This window comes from Peromyscus eremicus, unplaced genomic scaffold (assembly GCF_949786415.1).
Source record: "Peromyscus eremicus unplaced genomic scaffold, PerEre_H2_v1 PerEre#2#unplaced_104, whole genome shotgun sequence".
NCBI lineage: Eukaryota > Metazoa > Chordata > Mammalia > Rodentia > Cricetidae > Peromyscus > Peromyscus eremicus.
The window spans coordinates 468,553-477,613 of NW_026734343.1; the positions used below are offsets into that span (position 1 = coordinate 468,553).

The following is a 9,061-nucleotide window of genomic DNA, read 5'->3' on the forward strand; positions in this document are numbered from 1 at the left end:
CTATAGGTGCTGCCCTCAGGGCTTCACAACAGCCTGAAGCCTGCACCTGTTATTTCTGTAAACAACCAGGACATTTCACTAGGGAATGTCCCCAGAAAGGTCACAGGCTCCTGCCCTTAGCCCAGCCGGCTCAGGAGGCCATCTCTATGAGGCCCCTGCCTTCCACTCTCTGCCCCCCCCCTCCCCGCTGCAACAAGGGCCGTCATTGGGCTACAGAATGCAGGTCAAAAGTCAATTATCTCAATCAGCCCCTTCCTCCGTGGGTGCCAGGAAACTTCCAAAGGGGCCAGCCCCTGGCCCCAATGCCTCCAAGAGCGCACCCTGGGGCCTTGAGGTCCGCTCACCTCCTGCCTCCCCAGCCTCAACAAATTCTCCTGCCCCAGTTCCATTCTCTTTCCTCCAGAGAACAACTCCAGGCAGTGCCAGATTGGACTTGTGTGCCACCGCTGAAACAGTATTAAATTCCCTTGATGGGGCTCAGGTCATCCCTACTGGGGTGGCAGGGCCCTTACCTCCTAATGTTTGCGTGTTTGTCCTTGGCGGTGCTTCTGTGGCCCTCTGAGGGGTCCAGCTCTACCCTGGCATAATAGATAGTGATTTCTCAGGTGAAATTAAGATTCTGGCCACTGCTGTAAACAGCATTGTCACAATTCCTCAAGGTATGCGCTTGGGACAGCTAGTTCCTCTACTCTCCTCTGTCTGTGATAATCCCTCAATTACAAACACCCCTCCGGGTGGATTGGGCTCCTCAGAGGCCTACTGGGCCCAGCCTGTTACTCAGGATCGGCCTACTCTCACCCTTACTATAGAGGGAAAGAAGTTTCAGGGTATCTTGGATACAGGGGCAGATACCACAGTCATTTCACTGTCTCACTGGCCATCTGCTTGGCCACTGGTTCCATCCCTCACCGATTTAAAAGGAATCGGTCAGTCTAATAATCCTTTAATTAGTTCAAGGACACTTTCCTGGAAGGACGAGGAAGGAAACCAGGGGACTGTCACTCCTTTTGTGGTTATGGGCCTGCCTGTTAATCTTTGGGGTAGGGACATACTTTCACAAATGCAAGTAATGTTATATAGCCCAAACTCTACAGTCACACAACTAATGCTATGCATGAATTATATCCCTGGCACAGGCTTGGGTAAGGAAGCTCAGGGGAGAGTCCAACAAATTCAGCCCATTCCCAAGGAGGATAGACATGGGCTGGGATATTCAGGTTTTTAGTAGCGGCCACTGACCCTCCTGTACCCCATGCAGACAAAATTATCTGGATGACCCAGACCCCTGTCTGGGTGGATCAGTGGCCCCTTACTCAGGAAAAGCTACAGGCCTCCATTATGCTTGTACAGGAGCAGCTTATGGCTGGCCACATTGAGCCTTCCAACTCCCCTTGGAATACAACTATATTTGTTATTAAAAAGAAGTCAGGAAAATGGAGGCTCCTTCAAGACTTAAGGACAGTAAATAAGGTAATGAGGCCTATGGGGGCAGTTCAGCCTGGATTGCCTTCGCCTGTGGCTATTCCTGCTAAATTTTACGACATGGTCATTGACCTTAAAGATTGTTTCTTTACTATTCCCTTGCACCCCAAGGACAGAGCCTATTTTGCATTCAGCCTTCCCCACCCCAATTTTCAGGGACCCATGCTTCGCTACCAATGAAAAGTATTACCCCATGGCATGGCCAACAGTCTTACTCTCTGCCAGAAATTCGTGGCTCAGGCTGTGGACCCTGTCAGACTTAATTGGCCCCAGATATATATCTTACATTGTATGGATGACCTTCTCGCTGCACCTGACCCCATCTCCCTTGAGCAATATTTTTCAGAACTCAGTAGAGCCCTTAATGGACTGGGACTACAGATTGCTCCAGATAAGGTCCAAACCCAGGATCCTTTCAGTTACCTGGAGTTGGAACTTCATTCAAACCATGTCCTCATTCCTCGCATCCAGTTACGCACTGACCATCTCCATACCCTAAATGATTTCCAACAATTGCTGGGCCATATCTAAGGCTTAGGTCTTATCTTAAACATCCTATGTATTCTCTCCTTCCCCTCTACGAGATCCTCCGGGGCAACCCTGACCCCACATCACCCTGTGTGCTTTCCCCTGCAGCCAACGAGGCTTTGATTCAGATAGCCATTGCCATTAACCAACAGTCTTGCTTTCAGATTTCCTATGCCATACCTCTATATTTTATAGTTCTGCCCACACCACACACACTCACAGGAGTCTTTTGGCAACATGCTCAAGAACCAAAACTTAAAGGCAAGATACTCCTCTGGGTCCACATGCCTGCTGCCCTTTCGAGAGTCATTTCTGTCTTCCCCGAACAGGTGGCCTCACTCATTATGAAAGGATGACTGACCTCTCGCCAATATTTTGGTAAGGACCCTGTTATCATACTCACACCCTATTCCAAGGATCAAACCCAATTTTTTTCCAAACCTTAGATAAATGGGGGGTTGCCTTGGCAGGGTTTATGGGGACCTTGGATAATCACCTCCCAGATGACCTCTTGCTCCATTTTGCCCTGCTACATCCCTTCATCTTTCCAAAAATTACAAAAACTGGTCCCATTTCTCGTGCACTTACCATCTTTACTGATGGTTCCGCTAATGGTTTTGCAGCCTTTGTGGCCCAAGGCCACCCTACCTCCTCCCTAACGCCTTTCCAGTCCTCGCAGTTGGTTGAACTTTCAGCAATTTTAAAGGTTTTTCAGACCTATTCTGATCAACCAATTAATATCTATACAGATAGTGCCTATATTGCCTTTTCCATCCCCTTGTTAGAAACCTCTCCAGTCATAAGGCCTACCTCCAACACCACCACATTTTTCTCCTAGATTCAACAGCTTGTCCTGACCCGCCAACACCCATTTTTTTATAGGCCATATTAGAGCCCATAGTGATCTTTCTGGACCGTTAACCGATGGTAATACACAGGCCGATGCCGCCACCAGGGTAACTTTCCCTGTCATGGTTGGCTCAGTCCTTCAGGCCCAAACTGCCCATAAGATCCACCATTTAAATTCTCAGACCCTCCGTCTTTTTTAAGATCTCTAAACAACAGGCCCAAGAAATTTTCAAACAATGTCCCTCTTGGGTTGTTTCTCACCCTGCCCCACACTTGGGAGTCAACACTCGAGGCCTCCTTCCCAACCAAATGTGGCAGACAGATGTTACTCATTGCCCCGAATTCGGCAGACAAAAAATTATCCATGTCTCTATAGATACCTTTAGTGGCTTTAACTTCACCTCTCCTCATGCTGGGGAAACTACAAAGGATGTTCTTTCTCACCTGATTCTTGCCTTTTCTGTCTTGGGAAAACCAGCTAAGATAAAGACAGACAATGGCCCTGCTTATACCAGCACAGGCTTCAAAAAATTTTGTGATAGTCTACAAATTATTCATACCACAGGGATACCTTACAATCCCCAGTGACAGGGCATAATAAAATGAGCCCACCAGGCCCTAAAGACCTGGTTGGTTCACCTCAAGTCTTCTAACCTTCATTTTACCTCCCCCAGAGATCAATTGAGCCATGCTCTGTTTGTTCTCAACTTCCTCACCTTAGATGCTGCAGGGCACTCTGCCACTGACAGGCACTGGCACCCTTCTCCAGATGCCACCTGGCCACTAGCCATGTGGCGATATCCCCTCATGGGGCTTTGGAAGGGCCCCGACCTGGTCCTTATATGGGGATGAGTTTCGGCCTGCATTCTTGACCAGATACACTCTGCTCCCAGATGGTTACCAGAACGCCTGGTTAGAGCTGTAAATATATCTGATCTGCCCAGGAGAGATAGCTCCTCTCCTGAGGAAACTAATTCTGTTTCAAATGCTGTCCCTCAGGCAAGCCCTCCTGGCTGTTGTACTCGCCCACAGCAACCCCCACCAGCCCTTTAGCTCTGTTATCACTCTGCTCAGAGTTTCTGTGGGGGGACAGTGGGAACTTTACAGCAAACTGTTTGAGACATTTCACACAGTATACAAGTCCCATAGTAAATCATGTTCTGGGCTGAGCAGGGACACTGCTTGTCACAAATCCAGTCTGACAGTAGGGGTCATGTTTCCAAGGGCAGTGCTGAATTTTTATCCAAGGTGTCAGAAAGACTTGTCCGACTTGTTGGCCTTGGTGTCACAGGTGGTCATAGCCATGTTGGGCCAGCTTGTCACAGCCTGTGGCTGGTAGGTAGCACAGCAAACAGGGTAGCACCAGAGATGCCACTCAGGGCACTTATATCCATTCCACCTAGACTAACCTATTATTCCTCAGATCATTTCCTAGATCTCTAGGGCGAGAAGCCATGCTGAGATGACTGCCTTGACGGGAGCCTGTTACTGCTATTACCTTAGCAGTCCTTTTAGGAGTTGGAGCAACGGGAACAGGCACAGGAATTGCCTCTCTGGTCCTGTCCAACCAACATTACTCTGAACTTCGACTGTCCATAGACTAGGATATTGCCCAATTTGAACAGGGAATTTCTGCCCTCAAGTCATCTCTTTCCTCCCTAGCTGAGGTAGTTTTACAGAACAGGAGAGGCCTGGATCTCCTATTTGTACTGCGCTCAAAGAGGAATGTTGCTTCTTTACAGACCACACCGGGGTAGTCAGGGACAGTATGGTAAAGGTCAGAAAAGGACTAGAAAAAGAGAAAAAGAAAAGGAGAATAAGAGCTTGGGTGGTTCCAGGATTGGTTTTCCAACTCGCCTTAGCTAACAACCCTTCTTTTCTCCCTCCTAGAACCTGTTGTAGGCCTGCTCCTGGTCCTTGCCTTTGGGCCATGGGCACTTTCCTGGGTCACTCGGTTCATCTGAAGCCAAATAACAGACCTGCTGGCCAGGCAGCTCCAGGTTCATTACCACTGCTTTGATATACAGGACTCCAGGGTTGAAATTTCCCCTGACAGAGATGCCCCACACAGACCCCTTCACTCGGGGGAGGCTGCACCTGTGTGTGGGAAAAAGGCTCGCTCAAGGCATGATTGGAGTGCAGTTGGGACTGCACAGGCTGAGGACCATGGAACACCAAATTCCCAAGAGCCTGGATTATGTGCCCTGTTGCATAGCGGTTGTGCAGTAGCAACCTTGCGCTTACCCATTTCTGCTCCCTCAAAAAACTGCACCGTCCATTGATTCCTGCACTATGGGGAGGCCTGTGGTGCTTGAGTCTGGAGAGACATTCCCTCTTGGAACCTTTTTTCTCAACCTTTAGAGGGATAGGGCCTCTGTAATCCTCCATGCAAAGCCTCTTTCAGAGCCCTCCTTTTAGACCATTTGAACCTGGTTTATGTTGGCCCTTACATTTATTACTAAGAAGGGGGAGATGTCAGGGACAAGGTCAGAATCTCTAAGGACAGGCAACTAGGTCATCTTACATTCAGGTTGCCTAGCAATAGGACATTGAGGCAGAGCCCTTGACCCTTTACCCTGAAAACATCCTATACAAACATCCTGTTAGCTTGCCCCACCTTATGCAAATAACAGCTTCTTGCTCCCCCCACCCTGCAGGAACTATATAAACATTCTTGGAGAAAAATAAAGTTGTACCTTGATCAGAATTTAGACTTGGTATATTTCCTTTGTATCTCCTGTCCCTATCATTCTGTCCTTAGGGTGGTCGAGAACCCATTGAAACCCTGCAGGTGGGGCAATGAGAGAAATTGTATGAACTAACTACAAAGAAGAAATAAGATAGACAAGCTATTGGCTAACGACTTTAATCCCAACACTCTAAAGCTGGGTGAGGTATATCTGCCTCTGAGTTGAATGCCAGAATAGTCTATGTAATCAGGTCCAAGACAGATAGAACCTAGATGAGCAATTGTCTTTGTGGTAAGATGGAAGAGTAACATTGAGTATATGCACAAAAGTGGTATAACTGGATCTTGAGGTAGATTGATTCCCAATTATCTGAGGATATTATATTGATTTCCACAGTGCCTGTATAAATTTGAACCTGTGATAGCAATGAATTCCCTTGCTCCATATTTTTTTCTAACATTTGCTGTCACTTGTGTTATTGATCTTAGCCATTCTTACAAGTGTAAGACAAATGCTCAGAGTCATTTCAATATGCATTTGCCTAATGGCTAAGAATGTTGAACATTTTTTCAAGTGTTTCTCAGCCACTTTAGATTCTTCTACTGAGAATTCTAATTAGAGGTATACCCCATTATAATTGCATTATTTGGTTTGTTGTTTAGTTTCTAGAGTTCTTGATTATCTTTTGTGAGAAAACCCACAAGCACATAGACAAACATGTTGTACTCACTGATACATGAAAATTAGCTGTTAAGTAAAGTACACTCACAATAAAAATAGTTAATCACAGTACAATCCACAGATGCATAGAGGCTAAGTAAGAAGAGCAGCTCTAGGGTATATGCATGAATCTCACTGGGAGAAGTATATAAAATAGATTTTGGGGGTGCACTGGAGGTATTTGTAGATGGGAACAGGATTGGTCAGGTGAGTAAGGAAGGGACAGAGGAGAAGACAGGGAGAGATAATTCCATTAGGGGAGATTTAACAGGAGACATGGACACAGTGCACTGCAAACTTCATGGAACCTAAGAGGGTGACTCTAGTGAGGAGTCCTAGTTATCAAGAATTCAGAGGCTGGCTGGGTAGTGATAGCACATACCTTTAATCCCAGTACTCAAAAGGCAGAGGCAGGGAGATCTCAGTGAGTTTGAGGCTAGCTTTCTCTAAAAAGTGAGTTCTAAGACAGGCTCCAAAAGCTACACAGAGAAAAAATAAACAAACAAACAAAAAGAATACAGAGGCTGAACCAACCATCTTCCCTAACCACACAATACTCCCAGTGGTAGGATTGGGACACCAAGTTAGACACAAAACACTCAGCTAACACTTGTCCTGCCTGAAAGATATGCTGGAGCAATGGTGGCTCAGAGTGTCTAACCAATGAATGACTAGTGTAAATTGTTGCCCAAGCTATGAAAGGAGGCTCATGCCTTACAAAGCCTAGATGGATAGGAGCTGCAATAGGATGGTCCAGAAAACTAGGAAAGGACCAAGTACAACTGACCAAGGAAAATACAATGAGATGATGTATAACTATATTCTATTATAATCAAAGATTTGTGCCTAGCCTAATTGTTATCAGAGAGGCTTCTTTCAGTAGATGATGGGAGCACATGCAGAGATCCCTACCCAGTAATGAGGATGAGCTCTCAGAATCCGGTGGAAGGAGGGAATGAATATTGTAGGATACAGAAGGCTTGTGAAAACAAGGAAATCTTGGCCCATAGAATCAACAAAGCAGGGTGCATAGGGGTTCAGAGAAATTGAAGTGGTAATCATTAAGGCTGTATGGTTCTGTGCCAGGTCATCTGCATATATTCTATGGTTGTTTAGCTTGGTGTGTTTGTGGGACTTATAACTGTAGGAGTCCTGGTATCTGGCTCTTTTGCTTGCTCTTGGGAGCCCTTTCCTCCTGTTGAGTTACATTATCCAGTCTTGATATGAGGGTTTGTTCCTAGCATTATTGAACCTTGTTATGATGTGTTTGGTTGATATCCCTGGGAAGCCTACTATTTTCTGAAGGAAAACAGAGTAGTAGTGGATTTGGAGGAATGAGGATTTCATGGTGGTGACTAGGAGTGGAGAAAGGAGAAGGAAGCTGCAAGTTAGGACGTATTGTATGAGAGAAGAATAAATACCAAGAGAAAAAGAAAAAGAAAAATGCATTTAATCTTAGTACAATGATCCTCATAGTCTGTAACAGTCCCAAACAGCTTAAATGTCCAGTTTCTTTTGACACTCAAGATAATCTCTTGCCAGTCACATTTTGTACAAATCAAGAGACAAGGATTTCCTACAAATAATGGCACAGTATATATTCCCATTCAGAAAAAAAGGAATGTGACTGTGTTCCTGGACCCAACACATGTAGACATCCCCGGCTCATGTGCATATCATACCAGCCAGAAGATTAGGTAGCCAGGCCACCAGCCCATGAAACTTCCACTATCCCCACATACCCACAGACACAATCCTCCACCAACCACACAGCTGCCACTCCCAAATCCATGTCCCCACCCCAAATTGGATGGATATCCTCTGCTCAAAGGCAAGCCACACCAGCCAGAAGAACAGGTAGACAACCTGAGGTAGAAATGCCCTGCTGGACCAGAGGCAATGCCAGCCACTAGAAATCCATGTAACCTGCTCACTTTTGGACATCCTGCAGTCTTTCAATAATCCCCTAACAATATCCTCAATCCCACTTCTCTCTTCATCTCTGTGTTTTTGCCTCAAAATTGGGTTGAATCCTTTCTCTAACAAAGGACACAAAATCTGCCAGATGTCAATGCAGGCCACCTGCCCATAGACCTCCCCTACTTTCTCAATGCCCCCTCAACCCTATCTCCAAACCTCCTCTTCTCCTCCCTTTGGTAATCCCCAAACTTGGGCAGATACTCTCTGCTGGAACAAAGGTAACACTGCAAGATTTCAGGCCTCACTTGAGATGAGAACCCCTGTTCAATCATAGACCACAAAGAAGAGAAGAACAGAGAGCAAATAGAAACCAAGGAATAAAAAACCCATCCAAAAAAAACCAACTGACAAATCAGCACCCAGAGCCACAATCACCTCAAATCCAGATACCTGGACACCAGAATAAGAACATAATCAACATCAGCTGGACCAATCTTTCACTACCAGATTACAACTAACCTACTACAGCAAGCCCTGGATATTCCATCACTGGTAAAGGACAATTAAAACAAACTTTATAAGGAGTTCTTAAAGAGGAAGAGAATGAGTGTGTTTAAAGAAAGCAGAGAAAGGATAAATTTAATATTGGAAAAAAAATTAACAAATCCCTTAAAGAAAACCAAACACAATCAAACAGTTGATGGCAATGAATGATCTCTTCAAGAACTGATAATGGAAATAGAAGGAATTAAAAAATGCAAACTGAAGAAATTCTAGAAATGAAAATCTAGGTATTCAAACAGGAACTACAGAGGCAAGCTTCACCAAAGGAATACAAGACAAAGAATAGAGAATTACAGGCTTTAAACATA

General features: G+C 45.4%; 1 long non-coding RNA gene across 1 annotated transcript; it reads left to right on the plus strand.

The window, feature by feature from the left end:
• Window positions 1-820: 820 nt before the first annotated feature.
• On the plus strand, window positions 821-5,566 carry LOC131901512 (uncharacterized). Its single transcript, XR_009376760.1, has 2 exons — window positions 821-2,388; window positions 4,750-5,566. It is a non-coding gene; the product is annotated as an uncharacterized LOC131901512 (long non-coding RNA).
• The last annotated feature ends 3,495 nt before the right edge of the window (window positions 5,567-9,061 follow it).